At 44.2% G+C, this 21,782-nt stretch overlaps 1 protein-coding gene across 3 annotated transcripts in view; it reads right to left on the reverse strand.

The window, feature by feature from the left end:
• Positions 1-21,782, reverse strand: part of MDGA2 (MAM domain containing glycosylphosphatidylinositol anchor 2) — a 1,075,710-nt gene that overhangs the window by 20,592 nt on the left and 1,033,336 nt on the right. The gene's annotated exons all lie outside the window — the stretch shown is intronic.

Here is a 21,782-nt window from a genome sequence, read left to right on the forward strand (position 1 = left end):
CAAGTAAAATGTTTGGTATTTGTGCGTGAGAAATGAATGATGGCTCAGGCCTGGAACGCACTAAAAAGTGCAAAGCGCTATTGCAATCACTAGCGATTTGTGGTAGCACAAGCTGCAGTGGGATGCGAAAGTTTGGGAAACCTTGTTAATAGTCATGATTTTCCTGTATAAATCATTGGTTGTTACAATAAAAAATGTCAGTTATATATATCATATAGGAGACACACCCAGTGATATTTGAGAAGTGAAATGAGGTTTATTGGATTTACAGAAATTGTGCAATAATTGTTTAAACATTATTAGGCAGGTGCATACATTTGGGCACCACAAAAAAGAAATTAAATCAATATTTAGTAGATCCTCCTTTTGCAGAAATTACAGCCGCTAAATGCTTCCTGTAGGTTCCAACAAGAGTCTGGATTCTGCTTGAAAGTATTTTGGACCCCTTCTCTTTACAAAACATCTCCAGTTCATTCAGGTGTGATGGCTTCCGAGCATGGACAGCTCTCTTTACCTCACACCACAGATTGTCAAGTATATTCAGGTCTGGGGACTGAGATGGCCATTCCAGAACATTGTACTTGTTCCTCTGCATGAATGCCTTAGTGGATTTTGAGCAGTGTTTTGGGTCATTGTCTTGTTGAAAGATCCAGCCCCGAGACAGTTTCAGCTTTGTCACTGATTCCTGGACATTGGTCTCCAGAATCTGCTGATACTGAGTGGAATCCATGCGTCCCTCAACTTTGACAAGATTCCCAGTCCCTGCACTGGCCATACAGCCCACAGCATGATGGAACCATCACCATATTTTACTGTAGGTAGCAGGTGTTTTTCTTGAAATGCTGTGTTGTTTTTCCTCCATGCGGAACGCCCCTTGTTATGCCCAAATAACCCAATTTTAGGTTCATCAGTCCACAGCACCTTATTCCAAAATGAAGCTGGCTTGTCCAAATGTGCCTTAGCAAATAGGGATGCTCATTCGGATTCCCCGGAAATGCAATTTCCGAAATTCCGATCGGAAATTGCATTTCCGCATTGGAATGCGGAAATTGGTAATGCAAGTGCCGTAGGCGGATTTCCGCCGGAAATCGTGGAAATTTCTGCCGGAAATCGCGGAAATTCCACCCAACTTTAACATCGATTTTCTCAAAAACTATAAGGTCTTTTTGAAAACTTTTTTTGCATCTTGTTCACAAGATTCTGTTTGATAAACCCTGAAAATTTGGTGTGTCTAGGACTTAAGGGGGCTTTGCTATTAACCGCTAAAATCAGCGGATTTTTACTGGAATGTAAAATGCAGAGAATCTGCATCTGCCTGTTTTCTGCATTTTACATTACAGTAAACGCTGCTGACTTTAGCAGTTAATAGCAAAGCCCCTGTAAGTCCTATAAACACCACATTTTCAGGGTTTATTAAACAGAATCTTTTGAACAAGATGCAAAAAAGTTTTCAAAAAGACCTTATAGTTTTTGAGAAAATCGATGTTAAAGTTGGGCGGAATTCCGGCGGAAATTCCGCATTGGAATGCGGAAATTGGTAGCGGAATTGGTAATTGGTACATGACGGAATGCGGATTTACCGTGGAATCGGAAATTGGCATTCCGACCAGCCCTATTAGCAAACCTTAAACGGCTCTGTTTGTGCTGTGGGAGGAGGAAAGGCTTCCTCTGCATCAGTCTCGCATACAGCATCTCCTTGTGTAAAGTGCGCCGAATGGTTGAACGATGCACAGTGACTCCATCTGCAGCAAGATGATGTTGTAGGTCTTTGGTGCTGGTCTGTGGGTTGACTCTGACTGTTCTCACCATTCATCACTTCTATTTATCCAAGATATTTCTTGGTCTGCCACTTCGAGCTTTAACTTGAACTGAGCCTGTGGTCTTCCATTTCCTCAATATGTTCCTAACTGTAGAAACAGACAGCTGAAATATCTGAGACAGCTTTCTGTATCCTTCCCCTAAACCATGATGGTGAACAATCTTTGTTCTCATGCAGGAGAACAGAGGTGCCAAAAGGATAAAAGGAAGCTAAATGAGCTTAAAAAACAAATTCTTGGTAAATAGAGGAGGTAGTGGTGGACTTACCTCCTCCAAGTAGACACACAACGACAGTAGTAAAGACAGTCAATATATTTTATTTATGAACTCCAAATATGCAACACGTTTCACAGGTTTGATCCCGCTTCATCAGGCAATAACAACAGAGCAATAGTATACGTGGTCAGTAGAAGAGCCAGGCACCTCTGTCTTAATTTCTGTCTCTGTTTTAATCTTTGTTTTCAGGTCATTTGAGAGTCGTTTTGAGACCCCCATGTTGCTACTCTTCAGAGAAAATTAAAAGAGAAGGAAAACGTATAATTGACCACCTTAAATATTCTTTCTCATAATTGGGTTCACCTGTTTATGTAGGTCAGAGGTCACTGAGCTTACCAAGCCAATTTGAATTCCAATAAATAGTTCTAAAGGTTTTAGAATCAATAAAATGTCAACAGTGCCCAAATTTATGCACAATTATTGCGCACTTTCTGTAAATCCAATAAACTTCATTTCAGTTCTGAAATATCACTGTGTGTGTCTCCTATATGATATATTTAACTGACATTTTATTGGAACAACCAATGATTTATACAGGAAAATCATGATGATTAACAAGGTTGCCCAAACTTTCGCACCCCACTGTATTTTGGGAGCCATTTCCGTGCTCCTATACAATTCATTAGAATGGAAACACTCCCAAAATGCTGCATGTCCTGCGATTGCGATTTAATTGCGACTTTGCAATTTTCAGTGCAGCACGGTGGCGTAGTGGATAGTGTTCGCGCCTTGCAGTGCTGACTGAGTCCCCAGTTCAAATCCCAGCCAGGTCAACATCTGCAAGGAGTTTGTATATTCTCCCTGTTTCTGCGTGGGCACTCCAGTTTACTCCAAGATCCCAAAAAACATACAGATAAGTTAATTGGCTTCCCCAATTAGCTCTAGACTACAATACATGCATATGGCTATCGTAGGGATTAAATGTGAGCCCTTCTTAGGGACAGTTAAGTTACAAGACAATATATACTCTGTACAGCGCTGCAGACGATGTTGGTGCTATATAAATAATAATGATAGATCAGCCCTTACAGTTTGGGGAATATGGCGTGAACTATACACAGTATCTATTTTGTTCTCACATTGGTCATATTTGAGTGACATTTGGATTTTTGTAGGCTATCTGTGGAGATTTTGTGTGTGCACTGATGAGTTGTTTTTCTGTATCTGTGATATTTACGAACTGTGATATCTGTGATATTTAGAAACCCTTACAGCTGTCTGCAAGTGTCTGTCAGACCATGGGAGCAGCTCACATGTTATCTGCCCCAGTGAAAGAAATCTGAAGTACTGATTTGTATAAAGAAATGTATGATCTTGTTATAGTAAACTCTAAACTAGTAAACATTCAGGTATAACAAACTAATGTTCAGGTCCCGGCCAAGCACCAGTATAAGTATATGGGAGTAATGCCTGGCATAATAAACTCTGACATAATAGAACTTCTGTTATAGTAAGCCTGTTTTTTAGACTCTGTGGTATTCTGTATCCGGCTATAGTGGAAAGTGGGCGGGGCATGTGTCATACGTCTGTCAGAGACCCATGAGCCATGGTTGGTGGGCGGGCTGGCAGAAAATTGGATCCTGGTCACGATCTGCACACTACTCTGGGCCTGTGTGGGTTGCCTCAAAAGCACCAGCTGGTGAGACCTATGTTCCTTACTACTGAGGCAAGTGCATCATCTCTGACTTAATTGTGCATTGCTGCAATACTACAGTTTCATCAAAGCTGCACATAAATGTGGACAGAGAAGCAAACTATAAGCATTGTACCTGCTTCCAGTGCAAGCTGTTACAAGATTATTGCATGCAAATCCCTGCATAGTTGAACATTGTGCATTTTGATCTAGCTTAGACAATATCTGTGCTTTCTTGCTGAAGCACTGAAAAGAAAAAAAAACGACTCCCAATTAATGAATGTATACATATATATATATATATATAGCTAGCTTTTTTGCATGCAATTTTGTGTTTTTCACGCGCAAACACGAATTTGCGCACACAATCGCAAATTTTACCATGCAATCACGGGCGCAAATTCGCAGTTGCATGCGAAAACGCGAAAATGCACACAAAACTTAAAATTGTGCGCAAAAACGCTAGCGTGTCCGCGATATGCGTTATCATGATTTAGTGAATCAAGCCCAGTATATCCTATCTAATAATTCACCTGTGTCTCTGCGCCCCTTTGTGTGTGTGGGTCTGTGCTTTGCACTACTTCGCATGTGCATGAACAGCCTTGGCACAGGAAGCAGGATGGGTCAGGGGGCCGAGAGAGCGAGCGGGCGTGTGCGCGGGTGGATGCGCGCTGAATGTGCGACGGTGGCAGCGGTCACAGGGTGGGGAGGGGAGTTTTCCACACAGACCTAGAGCCTGTTTTTAAACAGGCTTAGGTCTACTTGTATTATTACCGTATTTTTCGGACTATAAGACGCTCCGGACTATAAGACGCACCCAGGTTTAGAGGACAAAAAACTGGGGGGAAAAAAATATACTAAACCTGGGTGCATCCATGGTACAAGGGAGTCTTGTAGACCTTTTTCCCCCAAGATGTCCCCTCCAGCTACAATAACTAAGCTTCAATGCCCAGCTACACTTACCCCTGCTGCCCCAACCAGCTAAACTAAGTACCCTACACTAAAGCCTGACGCCCCACCAGTAACCTTGCACTACACTACACCAGTGTAATGTAGTGTAGTGTAGCGTAATGTAGTGTACTACATTACGCTACACTACACTACATTACACTAGTCCATGATTTCCCCACCAGTTACTACACTACACTAATCCACCTCTGCTGCCCCACTAGTGACACTACACCCTACATTAAATTAACCCCTGCCTCCCTACCAATTACAATAGGAACTTATGGTGAGCGCAGCTTAGCGATCTATATCACCAGTTACAATAACTAAACCCTACAACTTGTATGATCTCACCTATCCAGCTGTCCCTCTGATGTGAGCTGTGATGACTTTGATGTGGCAAGGAAGCAGTGGCACGATCCAGGCATCTTACAGCAGCTGTCCTCCTCCATGTATTGTGGTGAGGGGCCAGAAGAGGAGCGATCCAGGACTAATTTCAGCGGCTGTCCTCCATGTATTGTGGTGGGGAGCCAGGGCTAATTGCAGTGAATGTCCTCCATGTATCGCGGCAGGGGGCCAGTGCTAATTGCAGCGAATGTCCTCATCGGCGGGGGGCCAGGGCTAATTGCAGCGGATGTCCTCCTCGGCGGGGGGCTAATTGCAGCGAATGTCCTCATCGGCGGGGGGCCAGAGCTAATTGCAGTGGCTGTCATTTTGTACGTTCCTGCGCAACGGCGGGGGGCGTGACAAAAGACGGGAGATTGTAGAGGTAGTTATGACTACCGATGCCTCAGTACTTCCTTGTTTACTAGCGTCATGACGTGCGACGCTCATGCGTGGAAGGAAGTACTGAGGCATCGGTAGTCATAACTACCGCTACAATCTCCCGTCTTTTGTCACGCCCCCCGCCGCTGCGCAGGAACTTACAAAATTACAGCCGCTGCAATTAGCCCTGGCCTCCCACCAATGACGACATTCGCTGCAATTAGCCCCCCGCCGAGAAGGACATCCGCTGGAATTAGCCCTGGCCCCCCGCCGAGGAGGACATACGCTGCAATTAGCACTGGCCCCCTGCCGCGATACATGGAGGACATTCACTGCAATTAGCCCTGCCCCCCCCCCCCCCCCCCGCCGATGAGGACATCCACTGCAATCAGCCCTGGCCGGGATACATGGAGGACAGCCGCTGCAGTTTCTGAAAGCAGGCATGGAAGAAACACGGGGATCATTGCGGGCGGCCACATTGGCGGTATCGAGGCAGATGGTTGGCGGCATGGGCAGCGGTGTAATGTAGCAGATTATTGTGCGTTTGGTTTGCTCTACGCCACCAGAGACCCTCAGAGGGAAATAGTAAGCAACGCTTTATGGTTTTTTGCAATGTGTATACTACTTTTTTTGCTACCTTCGGACTATAAGACGCAGGGACTTTTTCTCCCCACTTTTGGGGGAGAAAAAGTGCGTCTTATATTCCGAAAAATACGGTATATTATACTGTATATTATCTATCACATACATTTAACTCAAAAAGGAGCAACATCCTCAGTAAATGAGTTCAAGCTTATAAACTAATTTCTGATATAGTAATCTTCTTCTGATATAGTAAACCAATTTTGGTGTTCCCTCAGAGTTAAAAAAAAATAAAAAAAATTTACACACACGCACGCACGCACGCACGCACACGCACACACACACACACACACGTAAATTTTTGAATGCGTAAATTTGTACGCATTGAACCAGTAATGCGTAAAAATGTATGTGTTAATGTTCCTGCACTAGCGGGAATGCGTAAAAATGTACGCAATGCGTTCCGCCGACCTCCGAGGTCGGCAAGCTGCCAGCGGGGGACTGGAGCAGCAGTGAGTGACTACGAGGGCACAGGATGGCTGCATGGGGCTGGTAGAAGCCCCAGGTAAGTGAAACTCATTTTTGTATTTTGCTTGGACATTCCCTTTAAGCCATCATTTGAAAACTAATCGCTTTAGGACACATGGTAGCAAGCAGATATTTGAATCTGTGGTGAAGGGTAATGCATATTGGGGGAGGCATATGCATTTGTACTTTTTGTACTTTTTGGTAGAAGCCCCAGGTAAGTGAAACTCATTTTTGTATTTGGCTTGGACATTCCCTTTAAACCATCATTTGAAAACTAATCGCTTTAGGACACATGGTAGCAAGCAGATATTTGAATCTGTGGTGAAGGGTAATGCATATTGGGGGAGGCATATGCATTTGTACTTTTTGTGCTCCTAGGCTAACTTTCTTGCAGCTCGCCTTCCATGTGCAGCACCCTGCATCTATTTTCTGTGCAGACACCTCTTCCATGTCTAACATTCATGTCGAGCTGCCTCTTTTACTTATATACAAATCCCTTCAGCTGCAATTTCTATCTGTTGCTCCTTATTTGCAGCCTCTGTATTCCATTTGCAGCAATCCCTCTTCCATGTCCAGCCACCCCTCAGCCAGTTGCCGCCCAAGGTCCGGGCCTTTGTGGCCCTCCCAGAAATCCGGCCCTGGCCATATGTACGCAAGCTCTAGATTCAATCGAACTGGAATCTATCAAAAAAGCATAAAAAAACCATCAGATCTTGCATAAACGATAGAAATATTCTGTCTATCTTGACCAATCAGGGTTCTTTCGATTGCAATGTACTCTATACTTGATATTGAACACTTTTGATCTATGGAATTCAAAATTTCAAAAAATTATTTGCAGTCCATTTGTAAAAGTATCTAGAAAAAAACTGTTTGACTGAATGGAAAAACCGACTTGTCTATGGCAGGCTAGAGGTCCAACCACTAAGACTCAGCTCCAAGTACAACAAACAAGCTTTTGGATATAGAAGAATTTTTATACAAAGTGAGGTTAGCCCTATAAGTATTAGGTTTTTGTGTGCCTTTGTATGCTTTATAACACATTTTCTAAAGATGTCTTTGGATACATTAGAAGATCACTGGCTTTGTACAGTGTTAAAGGCTTCCTTCAGCTATGAATTAACAAAGGTTACATTCGACAGAACAACAAAAAAAGCTCTTAAAAAGTTCATACAGTATAAAAAGGAAGCACTTTCAATGAAACTCCATCATCCTTTATCTCCTATGTGTATAGGCTATGAAATAATAAAAATCATAATAGTTTTTGTTGTTGACAACAACCTCTCTCCCCTCTAACACTGTTTATAAGAAAACATTTACAAATACGGTGTAAGAACTAAATCATAAAGATAAAGGGTAAAAACTCCCAAACATGCTAGAAAAAGCTTGCGGAGGATGTAAGTTCAGTGAGGTCTCAGCTGAGAATTAAGTGCATGTGTGCTGGTATCCAACGATGTGACTTAGCAATCCGGCACACCAGATCACTAACCATTTGCAATGAACAGCTGACAAATAAGAGCAGAGACATCACTAGGGGAGTACATTTGAAATCGGTGCCGGTAGACTTGGGCGCAGGATACAGCCGGTATATGGCTGATCCTGCTTCTGCACAAGTCTGGGCCATTTTAATTACTAGTTCCCCTCCAGGCCGCCATTGATGGTAGGGAATGAAATAATTCGGCTTCCAGCTATTGCTGGAGGCCGAATTATTATGATTTTTAAGCAACCTCGGCTCCGTCTTCTGATGGCGCCGACGTTACTGAGCGCCGCTATAGACTGATTCCCATTATAGTCTATGGTGACGCTGGCTGCGCCCAAATCTAGCAGCCCCGAAAAGCACTGCTCCATCACTAGGGTGGCATGGGAACCCTGTGCATAAACTTAATGGAACCCCATGCTTAAGAAAACCTGCCCCTGTGTGGCCTGCCTCCATGACCTCCAGGGAGGCATAACTACAGAGGTGTGAAGGAGCCCCCAACTACTAATCCCCCCCCCCCCCCCCCCAATACTCTAGATCAAGTGTATTTACACATGTTTTAGATGTGAAGATCCTGATGGTCGCACTTGTTTTATCACCCCTGTAAGATTTGCCCTCAGACTTTGAGGGTCACCAAAGAGTGGCAAGGGAAGGGTTGTGAACGTTAAGGGGGCCCCGTCAAAGTTTTGTTGGAGGGGAGCCATGATTTGTAGTTATGCCCATGATGACACCCTCAAGGAGAGCGGTGCAGAGTGCATGCACTTAAGTCGCTGCTGCTCTGCTCCCTTCACTTCACCCAGCATGTCAGCGTGCACCTGCTTTCCTCTGCATGGCTCCAATGTAGTCTTACAGTGGAACGCTGGTGCACACTGACACTCTTCAGAGTGAACAGGAGGGAGAAAAGCCCTGGTGACTAAGGATGGTCGCTGGATTCCGCGGAATTAAGATTTCTGCGATTCCGGACGGAATTTGGTGATTCCGGTTCTGTTGCGATGGAACGGAATTGCTATAGCGCTATGGTGGAATTTCCACTGAAAAATTTGGAATTCTGCGGATTGCAAATTTTTTTTGCCACCAAACGGATTTCTACCTCTCTAAAAACGAGATTTTCTGCTGGCCAGACTTACCTTCCCTCCTCCCTTCCTTCTCTTCCTCCGGAGGAGGATAGTCTTCCAGGGAATTGTAGGATGTCAAAAGCCAGCTCACATACATTGGCCAGGAGTCGAACCCAGGTCTAGTGCTTGGAAGGCAGCTCTCCTCACCGCTATACCACCACCAACACTACATGCTGAAACCAGCCTAGCATGTACCATTGTGATATATCCAAGAGAAAAATGAGCTTGCTTAGGGATTTGTAGGATATCAAAAGCCAGCTCACATACATTGGCCAGGAATCGAATCTAGGCCTACCGCTTGGAAGGCAGCTATCCACACCATTATACCACCAACGCTACACACTACAATGCTACATGCTGAAGCCAGCCTAGCATGTACCATTGTGATATATCCAAGAGAAAAATGTGCTTACTTAGGGAATTGTAGCATGTCAAAAGCCAGCTCACATACATTGGCCGGGAATCGAACCCAGGCCTACCGCTTGAAAGGCAGCTATCCTCACCATTATACCACCAACACTATGCACTTCAATGCTATATGCTGAAGCCATGCCTAGCATGTACCATTGTGATATACCCAAGAGAAAAATGTGCTTACTTAGGGAAATGTAGCATGTCAAAAGCCAGCTCCCTAAGCAAGCTCATTTTTCTCTTGGATATATCACAATGGTACATGCTAGGCTGGCTTCAGCATGTAGCATTGTAGTGTGTAGCGTTGGTGGTATAATGGTGTGGATAGCTGCCTTACAAGCGGTAGGCTTGGCTTTGATTCCTGGCCAATGTATGTGAGTTGGCTTTTGACATCCTACAAATCTCTAAGCCACCTCATTTTTCTCTTGGATATATCACAATGGTACATGCTAGGCTGGCTTCAGCATGTAGTGTTGGTGGTGGTATAGCGGTGAGGAGAGCTGCCTTCCAAGCACTAGACCTGGGTTCGATTCCTGGCTTTTGACATCCTACAATTCCCTGGAAGACAAGATCCTCCTCCGGAGGAACCTCTACCCTTCCGGAAGAGGAGGAGGAGGAGGAAGAAGAAAGGGTAACAGCCAACAGGTGCTATGGGCTACCAGTTAGCATAAACAAGGTTTCATTTGCGTTTACTTTAATTTTTCCACCGGAATACGGAATTCCGCGGAATTTAGCAAAAATCCGGCGGAAATATCATAGCTACGGAATTTAGCGCTGGCGGAATCCGCTAATTCCGGCGGAACGTAATTTTCTCTTTCCAATCATCCCTACTGGTGACATAAGTATGTGCATAAGGGAGGGAGAGAGCGTGACAGGACCTCTTAGCTCAATGCCCTGCCTCCCCATGGTCACGGAGTTTGTAGGGAATATTGTTTCGCCCATGAATAAAAGCATTGTTTTTGCACTTACTCCATCCAACTCTTTTCACAATCCCTCCCCAGCAGTTGACACTTGAATCATGTAACAGAAGCACTTTCAAAATGGATGCAGTAAGAGGAGACCCGAAAAGCAAAGCAGGTAGGAAAAAAGGGACAGTGTTGTGTGCTGAGACATATAACAAATAACCTCTAGCCGACCGTGTCCCGCTGAGGGGCGTGGTCGCGGCGGCAGACCCAGGATCGCCTAATGCCGATTGGAGTAAAGTCCTACGGGCCTGTTTTGCAGGGGATCGCGCGTGCTGATGCTCACATCCCTGCTTGAATGACGGAGCTCTGCTCCGTCATCAGCCTCCCAGCGGCAATTGCTGCTAGGAGACTGTTAGACGGCGAAACCATCTAATTAGTCTATACAGCGCTGCGTTCTATGGCATCGCTGTACTGGGGACAGCCATGTGACACGGCTCGGCTGTCCCCCTGGGGAAGACAAAGGTGATCTGCTGTCATAGGCTGAAGCCTATGACAGCCAATCGCACTGATTGGCTGGCTGTGGGTGGGAGGGAGGAAGGGTTAGTAAAATAATTTAAAAAAGGTATATTTATTCAAAAAAATAAAAAACTAAAAATTATATATAAATATATATATATATATATATATATATATATATATATATATATATATATATAAAAACATCCTTGGTGAGATCATTGCCCACCAACAGAAAATTCTGTTGGTGGGCAGAAAAGATGTGTGTGCGCGTGGGGGGCGATCACTTGTGTGCTGAGTTGTATGGCCCTGCAGTGAGGCCTTAAAGCTGCAGTGGCCTATTTTGCAAAAAATGGTCTGGTCTTTAGGGGCATTTAAGCCCGTGGTCCTCAACTGGTTAAACACTATCTGGTTCTCTCTACCACTTTGTATAGCCTTGTCACGGGTGGTAGCTGTAGTGATGGGACAAATATCAAATTTTGGGTTCGCGAATTTCCAATGTGATCTCCACAAAAATGTGTGAATCTGAGAATCTCCTTAGACTTAAATGGCAGTGGAATTGCCCGCTGACTTTAGCGGTTAATAGCAAAGCTCCCTTACATGCTAGAAACACCAAATTTTCAAGGTATGTGGAGGGGGACAGTGGCTACAAGAGGAAAAAAATGAATGGTACATTTACTTTGGCCAATCTCTAGGTAGCTGTACTAGAGGAAGGGAGTGTGCGCCCTCACAGCCTTGCCCTCACCCCCCCCCCCGTACATGCATGGGTTGCCCACTTGGTAGCTATGCCCATGCTAACTGCCTATCCCAAGACATGACCGGAACAATCAAATAGCAGTTTGTGTAATATACAGTAGCAATACCCAAAGGATATTGTCTATTTGTCCCTGATTTTTTGAGAATTATCTTACAAAAAGGACATGTCAAAGAGCTGACAATGCATTAAAGAGAATCTGTACTGTGAAAATCGTACATAAATAAACGTACCAGCCTGTTTGTTGTCTTCTTCTAGCCCCCTCTGTGATATTTTTGGCGCTCCCCGCTGCTTACTTGGCTGCAGTCAAGTCAGGCTCCTCTCAAGCCTGACTTGACTGCTGGAATGTTACTGCCACTTGTTGCCTTAGCTGCTTGTCTGGGCTTTGAACTGATCTTTCTGCACTCACAGCTGTTCACAAGGTCACAGCTCCATGAGCTGCAGACACGCTGGCTGTGAGCAGAGACCTTGCCTGTGACTCATACACACAGCACACACACAGAGCCTGCAGGGTACGTGCATAACTTCTCACTATCACAGCAGAGGCAGTGCATTCCTCCCTGGGTCGACAAAGCTTGACAAAGGAAAGAAGATTAGATATATTACAGAGACAGTGCAACTAGAAAAGACTTCAGTAATCCAGACCACATTAGAACAGGTATAGGAACTTATAGGATAGACGAAATAAGGCTGAAAATGTTGTTACAGAGTCTCTTTAACAATTGACAACGCTTTAATAGTTGGCTTACAAAAAACTCTTTAAAATGACTTTCAGCAATGCACAGAGACAGAAAAGTGTCTTTGCCTAATGAACTCAGCATAGGAGCTGGAGACTGCAACCATGGTGAAAATCATTTCTGAAATAGTTACTGCCACACACACAAAAAATATAGACAGTGTTTAGAAATCAATGCCATTGTGAATAAAGCTGGTTCAAAGGAATAAGACAGAAGTGCGACAAGGATCTGTGAGGCTAGCCTTACTCATTAAAACGTCTATTGAGAGGAGAGAGGACTCGTCGAGCACAGCAAAGAGCAAGAGCAGATTATTAAAAAGTGGAATGACATGTACTTTTGAACTTTTTTTTTACATTCCTCCCAACTTCAAAACGTACTTTGCAAGAATGCCATTATAATGAAAAATATGGTAAATCGATTGCTAATTAGAAATGAGCTACCTTTTCAAGCGAAATCTATTTAGCACTGCAGCAAATAGTGACTTTTAATTTTTAGCACATTTTTAGGAAAAAGTCCCTTGTTCAGGGGCATAACTACAGGCGAACAGGCCCTGCAACTGCAGGGGGGGGGGGGGGCAAAACTGTGAGGAGGCCCTCTGATACAGGAGGGACAATACTGCAGATCAGGTGTTTTTTGGCTACACTTGTTATAAGTGTGAAGATTATGGGCTTCCAGGCTGTGAGGTCAACCAAGGGTAGGCAAAGGAAGAACTGTGTGGAAGGGTGAGCCATGCATCCTAGAAAGAAAATACAGAAACAACAGGAGCCCAAATGGTGTAGTATGGTGTTTCTCAAACCTGTCCTCATGACTCCCCAATGGTGCAAGCTTTCCAGGCAGTCTCACCTATGAACAGGTGAGGCAATAAGTGTCTCAGTTACATGGAATCCACCTAGCTAAGGCACTAATTACTCCACCTGTGCATAGCTGGGGTTGTCTGAAAAACATGCACCATTGAGGAGTCAGGAGGGCAGGTTTGAGAAACACTGGTGTAGTATGTCACAAAATGGAAATGTAACGATCGGTGTCAGCAAGAACAGATATTCTGATTATTGGTGATCTGCAGTATCACCAATAATATAGATGATATACCTGATTATGTGGTGATCTGCAGAATCACCAATAATGCTAGTATAGCCAGACACAGGACACCCAGGTGTAAGATAAGTGTTTGGTGCAACAGTAAATATAGATAGAGAAACCCACTATCCCAGAGGAGCTGGTAGAAGGAGGTATCTCTAAAGAACACTGTAATCAGTAATCCAGCAGGCTGGAGACACAGATGAGTTAGTGATAGGTTCACCCGAGGAGCGGGTGATGCACAGTAAGACAATGTATACTGATCACTCGTGGAGCGAGTGATTCAGACTGTACTGCAGAAGGTGATCACCTGAGGGGAAGAGATCCAGACAGTACCGTAGTAGCTAGTCACCTTAGGAGCAGGTGATTAAGACTGTACTGCAGCTATCTACCTGAGGAGCAGGTGATTCAGACTATACTGCAGCTATCTACCTGAGGAGCAGGTAATTACTAAACAGAGAATCCCTCACCTGGGCTAAGCTCACTGATGAGGGCAGAAGAGTCAGACAAGCAGGTTCGGCAACACACGGACAGATACAGTACAAAGGCAGAAGACTGAATCAGAGTGAGGTATAAGCTAAGTTGGCAACTAGATCAGATAGGCAAAGGCACAGAATCAAAAGACAGAAGAGTAGTCAAGGCTAGCAGAGGGTCATAACAAATAATACAATTCAATTAGTACTTTAAGCTATCAACAGAATCTGGCTAAGTGTGGATCCCCAGCTCCTGCTGGTTCTAGCACACTTTCGGATCTGACTAAGTGTCTGAGTGCTAACACGTAGCATATGCAACAGCAGATGAGGAACAACTGACAGGCATGTCCTATATATACTGGGAGCGATCCTTAATGCCGCCCCAGTCACTCAGCCAATCAGGATCAGTGTTGGAGTCAGCTGACCGGCTGATCAGCTGACTCCCCTTCTGCTTGCATAAAGGTCCTGTCTGTGCGTGCGCGCGTAGACCTCAGTCTATGTGCGACTGAGGGACCAGGCAAAGTTCCATCATGTAACAGCGCGGCGGAGGCCGCTGGCTGAGATGTGGAGACAGCCGCCATGCCGCTCAGCGCTGCGGCGGCCTCCCCCGTATTCACCATAGTCTCAGGCACAACTCCATCATGTACCCGCGCGGTGGAAACCGCCGGCTGAGACGCGGAGATAGCCGCCATACCGCACCCTGTTGTGGCGGCATCTACGCTATGCTTTACAGGAAATAAGGCGAAATGAATACTCAGTACTAACAAAGGGAGGTTGCACAGGGAGCAACCAACCAATGGAAGCAGATGGAGATGTACAAACCCAACGCCACTCGTGTACTCAGAGAGTTGTGGTGATGGTCATACTATTGAAAAAAGCAGTAGGGCATCAGCCACGTGGTGACCAGACTTAACCCTCACAAGGAGGGAAATGAGAACAAAGGGGTGTAAGAGGCACCCAGGAGCGTAGTTTAAGAAAGGGTTATACAGCCCAAAAGAGTGGTATGTTTCGCAGATGTTTTTTACATGCAATAAAAGAGCTTGAAGACTTCTGGTGGTGCCAACCTGTTTGCTTACAAGTGGATTTGGTGTACCTCCTGGGACATGGGGGTTGAGGTCCTGGCACACCTCTGCACCCGCTTTCATGCTCCTTCATTCCTTTTCTACTGGGCGCATTTCAATCTGGTGTTTGGAACACTTGAGATTTGCCGATGGCAAGGGCACTATGAATAACACAATAATTGTGGTGCCCTTTTCCCACTGGCACGATTCAATTAATAACCAAACGCAAATGCATTACATCTTTCTTCAATTTGTGTTTTGGCTAAGTCTATGGGAGCCTAAGAAAATCACATAGCTATGCCATTTTCTTGCAATATACCAATTAAAAATGTTATTTTCCACCAGAAATTGTAACACATGTGCACAGCATAAACCATCTGAATGCACAATAATCACTTGTAAAAAGAGAAAACCTGGATCGCATCACGTTTGCAATGCCATCCATCATTTTCAGATGAAAAGGTTCCTAAGTCAGTGCTCCATCCTGCAGTATTAGCAGGAAGCAGAAAACTGCCTGCAAGAATAGAACATGGGAACTTTCCCTTCCTCTGTAGCTCTGTCCTTTTCTCTACAGCAATAGCAAGACTACAATTCATGGGGGCCCCCAGTAAAACTTTGTTGGGGCCCCCCAATGTTCACACCACTTCCCTTGCCTCTCCTTAGTGCCCTTCAAGGCCTTGGGGCCCATCCCACAATGGTCATAAAACCAGTGTTGCCATCATGATCTTCACACCCATAACAAGTGTAGTCACAAAAAGAGCTTATCTGTAGTATAGTCCCCTGTATCGGAAGAAGGGAAGGTTAGTAGATGGGGCCACCCACAGCTCTGGGCCAACCATCGATCACAGGGGCTGCTCCCCTCTAGTTATGCTCCTACTCTCCAGTCAGAATGATGAATGAAGCTGTGTTATTGCACTTGTAGCATACAAAAACAGCTTAAGTTGTGTATTTTTACCTGCAGTGGCTGGATAGTGTGCTGGTTAAGGGCTCTGCCTCTGACACAGGAGACCAGGGTTTGAACTTCAGCTCTTCCTGTTCAGTAAGCCAGCATCTATTCAGTGAGGAGACCTTGGGCAAGACACCCTGCACTGCTACTGCTTGTAGAGCAGGGCCTAGTGGCTGCCGCTCTAGCACCTTGAGTCCACCAGGAAATTAGTGCTATGTAATTGTTTTGTTTCGTCTTGTCTTTTATTTGCATAATAACCATAGCTCCCAACTGTCCCTCTTTTGGAGGGACAGTCCCTCTTTGGGAGCCCTGTCCCTCTTTCCTCCTCATGTGTCCCTCTTTCAGGACTTTGTCCCTCTTTCTATGTAAATATATATATTTCTCTACTAAAAAAAATGTGTTTTATTGACTGTAAACCTGATTATCATCCTTTAAATTGATATATTACTCATTTTAAAATGTTACTATGAAGGAAAATGAACCAGGATAGAAAGGAACAGTGTGGTTTGAATTATAAAACAACATATTTTTCTTATGACATCTTTATGGTATGCGTGACTAGGGGGTGTGACGGGGACGTGGTTATGGGTGTGTCAGGTGTGTGGCTTAAGTGTCCCTCTTTCTCATCTCAAAAAGTTGGGAGGTATGTAATAACATATTTTTATTTTATTTGGTAGTCTCTGTAAAGATTAGCTTTTGGTAGTGATTCCCCAATTGTCGGATCGCAGCAGAATTGCGGTAGTGGAAAATACAAAGAAACCATTCACAGCCCATTTGTGATTGTGATTGTGTGTCTTACTGGAATAGGGCCCTTAAGGGGATCTGAGCAGCAGGTTTGTATAATGATTGAGATACAACATAGGTCCCATAGGACTCAAAGCGTATAAACATGGCTCAGACCAGTAATTGGTTAATTGGCAAATTGTGGTACAGAGGAAGAACTCTATAAGCCTGGGAATTCCAGGCTAAACAGGTGGCTTTTCAGCCTGGTCATACAGTGGGATGTGAAAGTTTGGGCAACCTTGTTAATCATTCTGATTTTCGTATATAAATCGCTGGTTGTTACGATAAAGAATGTCAATTAAATATATCATATAGGAGACACACGCAGTGATATTTGAGAAGTGAAATGAAGTTTATTAAATTCACAGAAAGTGTGCAATAATTGTTTAAATAAAATTAGGCAGGTGTATAAATTTGGGCACTGTTGTCATTTTATTGATTCCAAAACCTTTAGAACTATTTATTGGAACTCAAATTGGCTTGGTAAGCTCAGTGACCCCTGATCTACATACACAGGCGAATCCAATTGTGAGAAACAGTATTTAAGGGGGTCAATTGTAAGTTTCCCTCCTCTTTGAATTTTCTCTGAAGAAAAGCAACATTGGGATCTCAAAACAACTCTCAAATGACCTGAAGACAAAGATTGTTCACCATCATGGTTTAGGGGAAGGATACAGAAAGCTTTCTTAGAGATTTCAGCTATCTGTTTCCACAGATAGGAACACATTGAGGAAATGGAAGGCCACAGGCTCAGTTCAAGTTAAAGCCAATGGGTACCGTTTAAAAAAGAAAAAGTCAGATACGCACCTAAGGAGAGGGAAGGCTCGGTCCTAATGAGCCTTCCCTCTCCTCTCCCGGTGCCCTCGGTGCTGCGCTGGCTCCCCTGTTCGCGTCCGCCGCCGCAGGGACTTCGGAGGTCTTCGGGAGCACTCGGGCTTCCGAAGATGGGCCGCTCCATACTACGTATGCGCAAGCGCGTCATAGAGGGCGCTCGCGCATGCGTAGTATGGAGCGGCCGCGTCATCGGGAGCCCGAGTGCTCCCGAAGGCTTCCGAAAGCTCCCTTCGGCATGCGGAAGTGGCAGTATTTGACCGAAGTGGTCGAATACTGCCACGGGGGATCCTGCGCGGGAGCGGACACCGGGAGAGGAGAGGGAAGGCTCATTAGGACCGAGCCTTCCCTCTCCTTAGGTGAGTATCTGACTTTTTCTTTTTTTATACGGTAAACATTCACTTTAAGGCTCAAAGTTGCAGATCAAGAAAAATCTTGGATAGACAAAAGCGACGAATGGTGAGAACAGTCAGAGTCAACCCACAGACCAGCACCAAAGACCTACAACATCACCTTGCTGCAGATGGAGTCACTGTGCATCGTTCAACCATTCGGCACACTTTACACAAGGAGATGCTGTATGCGAGAGTGATACAGAGGAAGACTTTTCTCCGCCCACAGTACAAACAGAGCCACTAAAGGTATGCTAAAGCACATTTGGACGAGCCAGCTTCATTTTGGAATAAGGTGCTGTGGACTGATGAAACTAAAATTGAGTTATTTGGGCATAACACGGGGCATTACGCATGGAGGATAAATATCACAGAATTCCAACACCTGCTACCTACAGTAAAATATGGTGGTGTTTCTACCATGCTGTGGGGCTGTGTGGCCAGTGCAGGGACTGGGAATCTTGTCAAAGTTGAGGGACGCATGGATTCCACTCAGTATCAGCAAATTCTGGAGAGCAATGTCCATGAATCAGTGACAAAGCTGAAGCTGTCTTGAGACTGGATCTTTCAACAAGACAACAACCCTAAACACTGTTCAAAATCCACTAAGGCATTCATGCAGAGGAACAAGTACATTGTTCTGGAATGGCCATCTCAGCAACCAGACTGAACATAATTGAAAATCTGTGGTGTGAGCTAAAAAGAGCTGTCCATGCTCGGAAGCCATCAAACCTGAAGGAACCAGAGATGTTTTGTAAAGAGGACAGGTCCTAAATACCTCTTTAACCAGAATCCAGACTCTCATTTTAACCTACAGGAAGCATTTAGAGGCTGTATTTTCTGCAAAAGGAGGATCTACTAAATATTGATTTCATTTATTTTTTTAAGCAATTTTTTTAACTACTTTGGCCTCCTGGACGTAGTAGCAGGAGGCCATGTGCGCGTCCGCGCGCTCCCGCGGCCGATCGCGCGCATGCACGCGCGCTCCCGGCCGCGGTTCGTTAGCCTGGCAATCAGTGAATCGGGCTATGGTGCCCGATCACGGATTCCTCTCCCCCGCTGAAAAAGCGACAGCTTCTCTCGGAAGCTGTGCTTTTTCTGGCTGTAACGTCCCCCATACGTCGCTATAAGCGTATGTTACGCTTAGAGTAACGTCATGTAAACAAACTCATGGCCACCATCTTGTGGCAAAAAGTAAAACTACAACTACAAGTGAAAATAATAAAACTCAAGACTCAATAAAAAAAAACATGTAAATATTTACCTAAGGGTCTGAACTTTTTAAATATCAATGTAAAGATAAAATATTTCTAATTTTTTTATTTATTTTAAACTTGTAAATAGTGATAGATGCAAAACGGAAAAAATGCACCTTTATTTCCAAATAAAATATTGTCCATACATTGTGATAGGGACATAATTTTAACGGTGTAATAACCGGGACATATGGGCAAATACAATACATGAGTTTTAATTATGGAGGCATGTATTATTTTAAAACTATAATGGCTGAAAACTAAGAAATAATGAAATTTTTCCGTTTTTTTCTTATTCTTCCTGTTAAAATGCATTTACAGTAAAGTGGCTCTTAGCAAAATGTACCACCCAAAGAAAGCCTAATTGGTGGCGGAAAAAACAAGATATAGATCAGTTCATTGTGATAAGTAGTGATAACGTTATAGGCTAATGAATGGGAGGTGAAAATAGCTTGGATGCATAAAGTGAAAACGACTGAAGGCTGAAGTGGTTAAACAATTATTGCGCACTTTCTGTAAATCCAATAAACTTAATTTCACTTCTCAAATATCACTGTGTGTGTCTCCTATATGATATATTTAACTTTTATCGTAACAGCCAACAATTTATACAGGAAAATCATGATAATTAACAAGGTTGCCCAAACTTTCGCACCCCACTTTACACCTGAACCATGTAGGCATGAAGCATTCAGGAAACAGAAATCTAAAATGTGTTTGGAGATTAACTCTCCAGCATCTACTAAGTACTTAAATCAATTGTGGGCGGACTAGCCTTTAATACAGTGTTACTTTGCCTGCTCGGCCTTTCTGACCCACTGCAGCTAGTGGCCAGGCTTCCTGCTGTAGGCCGCCCCTGACTGCATGAGAGGCGAAGCACTCTGGAGTAGAAAATTGCTTCTCTTATTAGAACAGCTATAAGGCAGCATGGTAAAGGGGAGGGGGAGCCTGTGGTTTGTTGCGTAACACACTGCAAAATATATTTTTTTCTTCTATAAAAAGAATGTTGATAGCTTCAGTAATTCCCCATAGCCTTTTAGGAGCATAGCTGCATATGAGGTCCATGTGAGATTAGAGTGGCAGGCTTTTGTTCAGCTAGGATCAAGCGACACGGTGAAAATGAATTTACCAGCAATCATTGTGTAGTACATGTCAAGAGGTTAATCTGATCACCGAAGTGACACGGTGTATCCAGATTGCTCTGCGCTGATAAAAATGGCTGAAGGCTCCTTTTCCTCCGATAGGCTCTCTCTAAACCAACGATTCAGACCAGACTCGTAGGCATAATTAACAAAGTGTCTCGAACTGCGGCGGTATGCTTTAACTCAAGACAACCAGATTTATCCTTTTTAGCATTTTAAGGTAGCCATACATCTAGCGATTTTGGTGGCCAATCGACCATGAGACAGATCTCTCTCTTTTCAAATCTGACCAGAGAATGATCTGTTGGCCAACATCAACGGCAGCCCGATTCACGATTTCAGCATAAAATCTCCTCGCCGCCCCCAGCCACTGTCCCCCTGATGTTTTATGTCATCCCCAGTGCCTGTGCAGTTATACTTTACATGCCACCATTCATGCTGGGTGTCCTCGTACTTCCGCATTTCTGCCCTCCCCGGGTGGTTGCTGGCATTATAGCACATGGGGCGCATGCGTGACGTCACACACATGCTCCATGTGCTATATGCGTAGTAGTAGTGGGTGGGGCCTGAATGACGGAAATAGTGCCTGGGCCCTGGACAATTAGTGCGAATGGCATGACAGGTAAAGTATAGCTGCACGGGCAACAGGTGGGCAACATCATAATACATTAGGGAGGTCAGCATCGTCGTTTGCGATTATTGCATGCTGTTACCACCGCACACCCAAGATGTTCCAGCATGTTCGATTTATACATGCAAACAATTTCCATCTGAAATTGGTCGAATTGTTCAATTTTCATCAGATTCAATATAAATTATGGAATCTGATGGTCGCTAGGCTTGTTTCTGGCATTATTCAGACACTATTGCAGCCAAATAGATCAGAGGGCTGCCAGGCAGGCAACTGGTATTGTTTAGAAGGAAATAAATATGGCAGCCTCCATATTCTTCTCACTTCAGTTGTCCTTTAAACCTGAAGACCTATTTTAATAAAGAATTATACTTTTTTTCTTAGGGAAAATGGAGGTTCCCTATGGTTTGATGCTTTCAATACAGTCTCTTAAAAAATCACATGAAAAATACATTAATGACCATTTTGTTGAATTTTTTTTATTGATTCTCCTCTGAAGACAATCAGTCGGATAAAATTTATTTAAAAACATTTAAGATTGACGGTGAGTCGGCAAGGCAGCCCCCTCAGCAGATTGCAATCCGCGAGCAATGCTCCAACCGGGAGAGCTATCGGAATGATGAGCAGAAATGTTTGGGGCAAGCAGAGATCAGATAACAAACATATCGACAAGCTGGAGACAGCAAAAAAAAAAATGGTAGAATTTAAATCTTCCCTTTACCGAT

The sequence above is a fragment of the Hyperolius riggenbachi genome, chromosome 9 (assembly GCF_040937935.1).
Source record: "Hyperolius riggenbachi isolate aHypRig1 chromosome 9, aHypRig1.pri, whole genome shotgun sequence".
Taxonomy (NCBI): Eukaryota; Metazoa; Chordata; class Amphibia; order Anura; family Hyperoliidae; genus Hyperolius; species Hyperolius riggenbachi.